Genomic DNA, 12,460 nt, shown 5'->3' on the forward strand with positions numbered 1-12,460 from the left:
ATTTGGCCGGTGATACTTAATGATTAAACGCTGAGGATTAGGGATGTTGTAAGATCACTTCCCTCCAAAAATGCATGATTATTACCTGTCTAGTTTACATTATTTCTACTGCGGCTATTCTAATTGTTTTTATTACTCATTCCTTATGATAGTCAACCTCCAAGACGGTCCCAGGTGATCCCTGACCCATGGTATTCATGCCTTGTATGAACCCTCCCATAATGTACCAGGTCTGATCTGTTTGACCAACAGAATATGACACAAGTGGTAGTGTGCTGTTTCTGAGGCCAAAAGCTATAAAAGATCTTGTGGCTTTTGCCGCTCTCTCTCTCCGTGTGTGTGTGTGTGTGTGTGTGTGTTTCTCATCATTCACTTTAGACCAGCTGCCATGTCGTGAGATACTCTATGGAGAAGCCTAGGTCATGAGGAACTGAGGACTCCAGCCAACATCCCAGGTCTCTTGCCAACAGCAACATGAATGAGTCTGGGAGAAGACCCTCCAGGACAGACAAGCATTCAATGAGGCAGCCCCAGCCAACTTCTTGACTTCAGCTTCATGAGAGGCTCTGAACCAGAACCACCCTGTTGAGCCATTCCTGGATTTCTCAGCCTCAGGAACTATGTGAGATAATAAATAACTGCTATTTTAAGCCACTACATTTAGGGGTAATTTGTTACACAGCAATCGATAACTAACACACTTCATCATTCAACACATAGTTATTGTCTACTGGTCCCAGGAACTGTGTAGTTAGTTGAATAGTTATTACAACTCTAGACCTCTTGCTTTCAGAGGACAATATTTGACTTTGATTTTTTTAACAAAACACTTTTTCTAGTTTCCATCTTTCCCACATTTCCAACCCTCTCTCATCCTGGAATATTTTCTTCCTCCATCCTAACACCTTTCTTCTGACCAAATCCAAAGTACCTATCATTTAAATTTAATTTCTTCCTTCCTCGAGAGAAATTTCCACATACCTAGACTAGGATAAGACCCTTCAGAATAGTCTCTTATAGAACATACTTTGTCAAATTCCCTTGTCTAATTGTCATCGTTCCTGCTAGTTTATAAGCTCCATGACTTTGGCTGCCCTGTCCACTGATATATCCCTAGTATCTGCCATAGTACCTGGCACAAGATAGTCTATAAATAAATCTATGTATTAAAATCATATATATATATGTTATCTATATATATTATATATATATATATATACTAAATATGTAAAATTTATGGATAAATACATGAATAAACAAATAAAAAGGAAAAGTCAGCAAGTGTGATGGGTATTTTCAGTATGATCACAAATTAACTGGAGTGATCCTCATCTTGCACAGTCCTTTGAGGCATGCTTGAGAAAAGAAGCTATTTCTCATGTGCATTTCTGTCCCTCCCATCCATACTCATCCAAAGAAGGCTGTAGTGGACGGTCCAACCAGATAAGGGTCTAGTTTATTGGCTTCATGGCAATATGGACACAGACATTGTCAAGAATAGAACTCTCACCTATGAAGCAATGAAAGGTAATTGGGGAACAAGATGTCCTACCTTAGAGGAAACTTACACAAGCCATTGATGTCACCTGGTTTCATTTTGTTATTTTAAAGGGACAAGAGTTTCATCAGAATGCAACTCTAGAGGAAATTTTCATAAACTCCTAGATGACTACTGGCACACAGTGGTGCTTCCTGAGTCTTCCAGCATCTCAGCACAGAAGTCAATGGTTTTGCCCAGGGGGTCCCAGGTGACTGTACACGACCCAGAGGCTGCACTAGAGTTTATACAGCCACACAAAGATACTCCTAATGGTTCAACTTCCCCATCTTTAAGTCTTACGCTCTCTTAAGTACCAAAACAGGAGTGATATTTTTAAGTCATTTTTCCAGGACTCTGGACAATCTCTGCCAATGCGCTGGACATTTGACACTGGTTACAGGGGTTTTGTAGAGTCTGCTGTGGTGGTAAAGAAGCCTGCGGCTTATTTTTTTTATCCATTACAGATTCAATCTGATGTGGAGACTGAGGTGACTTTCCCTTGTGCTTCTCTCATGCTGCTGTGTGAGCGATGTAAGGAAAAAGAGACAGGCCTGATGTCTTAGCACACAGCTCAGCCCTGAGTCATGCTAATTACCATCCCAGAGCTGGGTAAGAAAAAACACATATTGTCAAGCTGGGGCTTTAGAAGAGAAAACAATGAATATTTCTTTGCCCCTCTCCTCTTTTTGCCTCAACTAATTGGTCCATTTTTCTGCTATAATCAGTGGGAAGAGGGATTCGCCCCCACCCCTTTTAGAAAATAAGCTGAAATCTATTTTTCTTTTGTGTTCATTAGAGCCAGCTCTTCCCTAGCTGTGCCTGTAAATGAGTAGGTAGTTAAAACATTACATTGAGAAAGTTTTTTTCTTCTCTTTTTTTCTCCTTCTCACGGCATTTTGCAGAGGACTTTTTTCTTTCCCTTTAGAAATGAAGCGATATTTAGAACCTTACACATTTCAAGTAAAAGCCTTTCAAAATGAAAGGAAAAAATATTTCAAACCTCGGCATTTAAAGTCCATATGTCCTCTATTCAAAAGGAACAATTAACTCAAAGCTGGCAACAGTGCTAGGGAGAGAGACTTGCTCAGCTTCCAAGAATGCTTGATAGATTTCTGATGGCAGATCTAACATTTAAGGCCTTGAGTGCAGCATTGCCAGAAAGGTAACATATGAACAATAACTAAGAGTGGAAGGTACTTAGGTGTTCTCTGTCATTAAGGCAGGTGCATATCTACACAGTACGTACAGATAAGCAGGTAACGTAAATTGTGAGTATGTATCAACATGTGCTGGCTTAATCGCTATAATCAAGTGTTTTGACTTCTTTTTTGAGTAACTATTGATGCAACAGGTTAGATTTTAATTTGATGTGACAGTAATGATATTCACTCTAATTCCAAACTAACCTACTCACTTTAACCAAAGTATCATAAAATAGCCTAAGAAATACAGTCCCTGAAAAAATAACCAGATCTAAACTGTCCTGGAATGCTTGTGTGGTTGCTCCATCAAAAATCTATTAACATAAGGCACTGGGTATCTTTTGGTCAAGCTGATAACCTAAAAGAAGAGAAATCCAAGGTAACATAATCTTTACCATAAAATAAATAGGAGGGCTTACTATGTTTCAGGCATTGCTTGAGGGGCTGAGGATATAGGAGTAGTCCATGGCCCATGGCCACTCTGAATCTATCATGTAGAGTGTAGAAACGTGCAGATGTTCTGCAGTGTGTTAAGGTCTCTGGTGTAAGGAAACATGAAGCAGAAGGTTAATCCACCCTGGGGTGGGGTGGGGGGAGTGAGGGAGGGTTATGGTAGAGGTTTGGACTAAACTGAGCCCTGAGAATGAGCAGAAGTGGCCAAGTAAATAATGGGGAGAAAAACTCTTCCCTTTGAGGTCTATCTCTTTTATTGCCCCAGATCATCCAGTAATGACTATACCTCATCCTTCATATGACAAGAAATCCAACATAGGCACAGACTGAGAGCTTTGTTTTCCCACAGCGATGTGTGTTTCTGCAGACTATGCCTACATCTGAGAGAGAAAAATTGCTTCTTCTCAGTCATTGGGCAAAGTGCCTAATTACATCCTCTATAGGGTAAAGTAATATAAGTGGGGAGCCAATTAACACAGGGATACTCACAGCTAAAGCACCCTTGATTGGTCCATTGTGAACCCTTATTTGGCTGCAGGGTGGGAGATGATGCTCATGGCATTGCTCCTAGGGAGGCCAGCCCTGTTTTTTAATAGTTTCCTTCTCTTTCACGGACAAAACTCGTGATCCTGTTTCAATAGTTCTTCTCTGAGCATCTGGGACTCCCTCTTGGCTCTGCTTCCTCTCTTGTCCCTTTTCCTTCACACTCTGCTTCGGATCTGAAACTTTGTCTGGACTCTGCTATCAATTTCCAAGTATCCATACCTGCTTTTGTCTTTAGATGCTGTCTTCACTCCTCCTTTACTCCATGGCCCACAGGTATAGCCAGGTGCCCCTAGTCTATCACATGCCCCATTTAGGTCAATGACATGGGCCTCTGTATTATTTCTCCATGGCTTCCCTAACAAATTACCATAAACGTACGTAATGGCTTAAAACAATGCCCTCTTGGGACTTCCCTGGCAGTCCAGTGGTTAAGACTCCAAGCTTCCAATGCAAGGGTGCAGGTTTGATCCCTGGTTGGGGAACTAAGATCCCACATGCCACGCAGCATGGCCAAAAAATAAAAAAAGAAACAAAAATAAAATATAAAAAAACACACAATACCCTCTTATCCCACAGCTTTATATGTTAGGAGACAAAAACATAGCTCATAGGCCAAAATCAAGGTCTCAACAGGTTGTGTTTCTTACTGGAGAGTCTGGGGACAAACCCACTTCCCATCTCATTCAGGTTGTTGGTCATATTCAGTTTCATGTAAGTGTAGGACTAAGATCCACATTTTGTTGTTGGCTGTTGGGTGGGAGTAATTCTCAGCTTCTAGAGGCTGCCTCATCCCCTCGTTCATGGCCCTCTTTGTCTTCTAAGCCAGCAATGGCCACTCAAATCCTTCTCATTCTTCGAATCTCTCTGATATCACTGTCCATCTTTTTTTGTTTTCTTGTTTTTCCCGTTTCTCTTCAGCTTCATCTCTGTCCCTCTTCTGCTTGCAGCCAAAGAAGGTTCTCTGCTTTTAAGGGCTCATGTGATTAGACTGAACCCACCCATATAATCCAGAATAATCTCTGTATTTTAAGATCAGTAATCTGAATATTATCTGCAGAGATCCTTTTTGCTTTATAAAGTAGCCTGTTTATAAGGGATTAGGGTATGGATGTCTTTGAGGGGCATTATTATATCCAGCTCAGACACCAATGGTAGAAGTCAGACAACTAGAATATCTAACTCTCTAGATTCTGGTGGAATTTCTAAGAAGGAGGCTCAAAATATGTATGACTTTTCCTCTAGTAATATTTCAAGTTTGCAACATGCTTTCCCAAATCATTATGAAGATAGAGAGATATGCTTAAAAAGCAGGCAGCCTAGAGCCTGGCACAGAGTCAGTCTTCAGAATACATTAATTTCCTCCTCCCATTCTTGCGTTTGACATTCCCAGAGAGGACACCATAGTGTGACTTTGGAATTTTAAATCTGATCCGACAAACTGCACTCACAAATCAGCCTCAAGATTATTATAGTTTGGAGCAGACAGAAGTCTCTAAGAAATTTAAGCTGAGCATCATGATTCTGTCAATGCAATTGCCCAATTGTTGGGCTGAGAGTAACTTTTTTTTTCCCCCTTCAAGTTCTGAAAACCTATATATTGGCTACCTATAGAATAATGGGTTGCATGTAGTGAAGTATTGGTCTGAGAGGGCAACAAAGACCCAAGTTAAGTGGCTTCTTGGCAAATAAAATGCCCTGCCCTTTTGTCCCTTCGAAATCAGATTTACTGGGATTAAGGAAGAGTCTCTGCACCCTTCTCCCATCCTCATCCCCAATATACACATGCAATCTTAGAAAAGCCCTTTTTATTCTTTTCCCTTTTTTTTCCTGTTTTTTAAAATGATTAACTCCAGTCCTACTTAAAACAAAAGCCACACACACACAACATCTTCTCTGGTCATTTCCACAATGATCACCTTTTCTATAGAAGGTCCTTTCCTATAAATCCTACTGTCCAGACTTCATATGTTGATACCAAGTTCTAGGTCCAGTGTCCATGTCTGGTTTACCTCCCTTCTCTACCATCTAGCCCAGCACACAATATCCATTCAATGACTTTCAGATAAATGAGAGAGTGGGCATGGATCATGGCTGAGGTTTAATGCATGCATGATTGCAGTCTCATAAATGCACTATAAACTTGTAAATGTAAAGGATAGTTATTTCCATTTCATTTATATCTCAAACAGCTTGGGTGAAACCACCCTCAGTCATATGTGCAACCATTCTCTCTCTTTTTCATTGACTGGCTCATTCTTGATACTCTTTCCCACTAAACCAGATGCAGACTCCGAGTCATTCTCAAAACAACTTTCAGCACTGCTCTCCAATCAAACTAAATTGACAAATGCAACAAAACCTAACTGGCAACTCTTACTAGTATAACATCTAAGACAATCACAAGTATGGTGAATATTTGTCATAATGAAATGAATAAACTGTCGCAGTTAAGAAGAGCCTAAGAAGACATGACTATAAATGTGATGTGGTGTCTTGAATGGGATCCTGGAACAGAAAAAGGACATTAGGTAAAAAATAAGGAAATCCAAATAAAGCATAGACTTCAGTTAGTAATAATGTATCATTATTGGTTTATCAATCATAACAAATGTACCACATTAATGTAAGATGTTAATAATAACAGAAACTGGTGTGGTTATATGGGAATTATTATTGTCACAATAATTCTCTAAGACTAAAACTGTTCTAAAATTAAACGTTCATTAAAAATAATGAAAAGAGGGCTTCCCTGGTGGCGCAGTGGTTGAGAATCTGCCTGCCAATGCAGGGGACATGGGTTTGAGCCCTGGTCTGGGAGGATCCCACATGCCGCAGAGCAACTAGGCCCATGAGCCACAACTACTGTGCCTGCGCGTCTGGAGCCTGTGCTCCGCAGCAAGAGAGGCCGCGATAGTGAGAGGCCCGCGCACCGCGATGAAGAGTGGCCCCTGCTTGCCACAACTGGAGAAAGCCCTCGCACAGAAACAAAGACCCAACACAGCAAAAATAAATTAATTAATTACTAAAAAAAACCTCCTACCCCCAACATCTAAAAAAAAAAAAATATTGAAAAGAAAGGATTTCTGAAAAACATGACTAAGTATGGATCTAGAAGCCTTAATTCAGTTCTGTGACCATGAAATTTAAAAAACTGAATTTTTTTAATCAATGGTTTTCATTTTGGTGATTGACTATAACTAGTTTCTGAACCTTCTTCTCCTAAACTTAAAAACAAAAGAGAAAACAATCTGAAAAAAGGTTTTTAGAAAGGAAATTAAAATTTATTCATGAAGAAAAAAAGGTTTGATTAAGCAGTGATATTCTACAATAAAGGGTTGCATGGCAGAAAAAAACCCCACTATTCTTATGACATATTTGCATTTCTTTGTGTTTTGCTCTAAGTTGCATTTTTCACTATGTGTGAACTGATAACTAATCAATGGCTATTATTGTAACGGATAAAGTGTGGAACTTCATCATATACACTTTCACTCAGTTATTCTCTGTCCAAGGATTCTAGATCACCCATGATCATGCATGCCACGTGTCCCTATCATTGACGAATCTTGTCATTTAATTGAGGTACAACTATTCACCTAGCCAAAGCTAACTGGATTTTTGAATACATTCAGAAAGAAATAAACAGACTCAAACCACCAGGGGACAAAGTATTTATGGAAGCTATCAACTTAGTTTTTAAACAGGATCTAAAAATGCAACATAAAATGTATTTGATTTTACAACCAAAGTTCAGTGTGGCATCTGTATTTATTGACAAAGACACATGTAAGAAAGACACAGAAAGAAAACATTACCTCATTCACTATCTATACCACACATAATGCTTCTGTCTTTCCTTACACACTCAGCATCTTTTTCTGAACATGGAGATTCTCCGCTCAGCCTTTCAAATGACCCAGGGAAGTCAACTGCACATAGGCTTATGGAAAGTGTCTTTACAAGGAAGTGCTGTAAAGTTTTGGTGAAGGGCCAAAACTCTGAGAAAAGCTTGTTCTTGCATTAGTCAGGGTCTTACCGGAAATGCCTGAAAGCTCATGAGAAAATCAGTTCCCTTCAGGTCCTGACATGCAAGAAGGTTGGATGGTTCACAAAAGATTCTGATAAGCATCTGGTCATCTGGGTTCAGGTCCAAGCCAGACAGCTTAAGTTCCTGAGGTGCATCCATGCATGCTTACTGTATTGTAAACAAGTGTGGATTAAAGGCACATACCAAATTGTTGCAAGGGCATTTATTGTTCATCATTAATAAATAAATACAAAGTTCCTTTCTGTGACAAGTGTGGGCTCTACATCCACAAAGCTCAAGCCAGGAATCTAAAGTGATCTCTGTTCTTCCTATTTTGGAAAGAAAAAGTGAACTAAGAATTATAAGCCAGACACCCATCTTTGAGCATAGAGGCTTATGACAACCGGATTTGAAAGTAATGCTTAATCCTTTACAGCATGTCTGCAAGAAAAGGCATGCATGGAATTGAACTTGGGTTTCACCTTCTCTCTCATCTATGGAAGAGTACTGTCTTGCCTCATTAGCAGCAGTAAATCATAGCCACAAATCCTTTCCCTGAGGTCCAGAAATTAGCTATTAACATCCGGGGAGACGACTGCAGTATTTTGTCAGCAGTCATAACAGAATACTAAGCAGGGACTTGGGGTTCCCCTAGGCAAACAGGACGGGGAAAGGAGTTGGCTTCTAGCCTACAAACATACAAATAAATAGCACCCCATGGGGGTAAGAGGCTTCCTCCGGAGCTAATCACTAATTCATTTAAAGGTGACTGCCATCGTCACCCAGAAAGAAAATGGAGTTCTTTTCTTCCTTTTTCCTTCAGACATGAACCATATTTGACATTCGTGATCTCCTGTGTTTTAATTTTTATAAACTCCTTGGTGCTGGCAGAAATGTTAATCCTTTAAAAAGAAAAATTCTCCTTATTCCAGCAGCCCTAGTGAATAGTAATAAAACATCTGAACACAGCCAGTCCTATGTTTTTATTCCACAGTCCCGGCATCCCCAGGCTTGAGTTTGACCTCCAGGGTTCACAATATACTCCAGGATAGGAAAGGAAAAGAGGTGGGTGAGGAATAGCAAGGAGGTAGAGGAGAAAAAGGTGGAGGTATCATTTGTGTGGGTGTGTGAGTGTGTGTGTTTCCACTGAGGAAAGAAGAGATAAATTGTGAGCAACGAACACCTAAAACAGAATATCATCTATTTATATATCTGGTTGGGGCTCTGTGGAGGGTACAGAGATGAATCAAATATCATCAGTATCTTCCAGGAATTCACAGTCTAATGGAAGGAAAAAATATGGAAACCAATGATCTCACATCACTTCTGTGAGTGCTATAAGATGCCAGCAAAAGGTCTTAGCTTTGTCTGAAGGATCTCAGGGTAGGCTTTCTGGCAGAGATGATACCTGAACCAGATATTACAAGTTGTCCAGGAAATAAAGGTGTGAGAAAGACCAGCAAGAACAAAGAAAGGTAAAGTAAGCAGCACAGGAGTATTTATCAAGGCCCAAAGAATTGGGTGAAAGAGAGATAGGTTACTGAAGTAGGCCAACTGACATAGAACCAAGTTTTGCTCTAGAAAAAATTTACCAGAAACGATTGCATCAGAATTATCTATTTTGTGGCTCTGGGGAGAGGAGATTGGAGGGAAGCACAACCTAATGCTAGGATGAAGCAGAAAATTGTGTAGGTTTACCCACTGGAAAACTTGGCAGCTTTCTCACTTGTGATATTAAGAGCGCTCTCCCGGGCTTCCTTGGTGACATAGTGGTGAGGAATCCACCTGCCAATGCAGGGGACACGGGTTTGAGCCCTGGTCCAGGAAGATCCCGCATGCCGCGAAGCAACTAAGCCCGTGTGCCACAACTACTGACCCTGTGCTCTAGAGCCCATGTGCCACAACTACTGAAGCCCAGGTACCTGGAGCCCATGCTCCGCAACAAGAGAAGCCACCACAATGAGAAGCCTGCACACCGCAACAAAGAGTAGCCCCACTCGCCACAACTAGAGAAAGCCCACACGCAGCAACGAAGACCCAATGCAGCCAAAAATTTAAAAAATAAAACAATAATAATGAGTGCTCTCCCTTCCTGTTTTAGTCTTGATACTGATAGTCCCATCTCTAGCATTTCCCACAATTATCTGGAAAGTTTATTAAAAAATGATGATTCCTGGAACCTACTTAATTAGCATGGGGGATCCAGGAATACGCATTTTACAAAATTCTCCCAGGATATTCCCATGCACATAAAAATCCAAGAACCACTGCCTACAATACACTGTTTTAAGTCATTGAATACAGAAATTCATATCTTATTTGGAAGAAGTACTGCATCCACCATTCACGCCTTAATTTGTTTTCAGGTGTCAGCAACCTTTAACGACAGTTGGGATGGGAGGGGTAAGGACACCTGGTGTTGCAATGGGAGTGGTATGAATGGGATTTAATCTACAGTGCACCTACAGTGTGCTAGAAGAAAGTAGCATGGTAACAAGAGATCAATGAAGAAAAAGGAGGGGATCAAATGAGGAAGTATTCAAAGGCATAACCATCTTAAGACATACAACACTTCGTAATACATCAAAATGCTCTCATAGTTCTTATCTCGTGACATGGCCATTACCATCCGTATTTTACACTCCAGGACAGTAAGAATTGGACATTCTAAATGACTTATCCTTACTCTTGCCCCTCCAAGAAAGCAATTCCTAGAGTGTCAAAATGCAGATGGAAATCCAGATTTTTTTTTCCCAAATCCATTTTCCGTAACATGAAGTGCCAATTTTCAATGGCCAATTTTCACCTCTTCATATTTTTTTCCTAGAACTAGTTCTAACTGTCTCCATTTGAAGATTTTTTGCTCTTTGCATATTTTCAGAGTAATAATAATAATAATAATGATCACCATAACAATAATAGCTACTACTCACTGAGTGATCAAAATTGTGAGACCCAGTACAAGACATTTTAAAATACATGAATTGAATTCTCACTACAGCCCTGTGTGGTAGGCAATATTATGCATATCTTAAAGATGAATAAACAGAAGGTCAGAGAGGCCAAGAAACTTGCCCTGGGTTCGCAGTTCTTGAAAGAGACAGGGCTGCCATGGGACTATAGGTCTGCCTGACGTGAAACCAAAATGCCATCTTCCCTTTTCTTAGTCTGACTTCTGGGAAATCATGTCAATGATTAGGTTAGATTCAGGGAAATAGATATTTTTTCCAGTTTCGGCTGTAAAATATGAAATATGTTGTTAATGAGAAGGGAGCTGTGTAAGACAAAGTAGGAATAAATTACAAGCTGGCGGCAGCCTGAAATAGCGTTGCAAACCAAGATCTGCTCCCATCAATGTATGAATTTTATGGAGCCTAGGCAGGGAGGATGGAGACAACCTTGTCTTTGGCTGGAAGTTGCTCTGAGACGACAGCAAAGTAGTAAATCCCCCACCCCGGGTGCTGGCTTCGTAGGCCCAGTGTGGAATCTCACTAGAGGTGGCTGTGTCCCCATTCACACACCATGAACAGGGCCCTTCTTTTCAAACTCATTGGCCGGCTAGCCAGGCACTGGCAACGACATGAGAGAGTGGCGGCTATGCCAACTGGCTCTGGGCTAGCTCATCTCTCTTGATTTCTACACTGGGTCGATTTGATGAGAAGCAGATTAACGCTGGTGGGAACACAAGATATACTCCAAATCTCCTGTTTATTCTCACTCCATTAGGAGAGAGCTAAAGGGAGGCTGTGACTGGGGGTGTGACATGGGGTGGGGAGGGGGCAGACATGGAGCTTGATGAGAGGTGGGGTTAATTAGATAATCTGTGCATCAAAAGGAGACCAGAAGTTGCTTTCCCTGATACTGGACTCACCATTTATCCAATCTTAGCTTTGGAACCCAAATGTTACATTCCAGTGGAGTGGCTTATTTCCAAATTATCTCTACTAGCACCTCCTTTTAACGTTTGAGTAGTAGTTTTTATTCTTTTAGTCATGGTGAACAGGAACCATCACAACTGTCAGAACTGGACATGATTCTGTAGTTCAGCTAATCCAAAAACTTTCTTTCTCTTTCTTCCTTCCTTCTCTTTCTTCCCTCCCTCCCTCCCTCCCTCCTCCCTCCCTTCCCTCCTGCCTTCCTTCCTTCCTTTTGTGGACAGGTATGGAAACAGAAGTTATAGGCATCAATCCATTAGCAATAGAGTGAGGATTAAAATGCAAATCCCCTGCTTCATGTTCCTTGACACTGTGGACAGCCACCCACTTCACTACTTCTCCTATTGGTGTCAAAATCAATTTTTCACCAGATCCCATTGAATTTTGAGTGTGTAGCTCACGTTGGTGACAGACATGATAGAGACAAAGAGAGCAGTCATCTCTGAAGCCATCATTTCAATCTGCAACTCAGGAAGGGTGGCAGTTTGGCCTAGAGGATCCAGAGCATTTAGTCCATGGAGCCATCAGAACTTCTGCCTGAGCTGTTGTTATTCTACAGCCAACATTAATACTCTCAGGGAATATCTGGTTGCCTGGAAACAGAGGCCCATCACTGAATTCATTAATATTTATCCAGTGTGCTTTTTGAGCTTTATTATATAAATGTTCTCCTTTGATCCTAATTAACAGGTAAATATCAGCAAATGAAACATTCTCAAGGATTTATGGAGATGAGTTTGAATTTCCAATTTTCTCT

This window comes from Mesoplodon densirostris, chromosome 4, assembly GCF_025265405.1.
Source record: "Mesoplodon densirostris isolate mMesDen1 chromosome 4, mMesDen1 primary haplotype, whole genome shotgun sequence".
Classification (NCBI taxonomy): domain Eukaryota; kingdom Metazoa; phylum Chordata; class Mammalia; order Artiodactyla; family Ziphiidae; genus Mesoplodon; species Mesoplodon densirostris.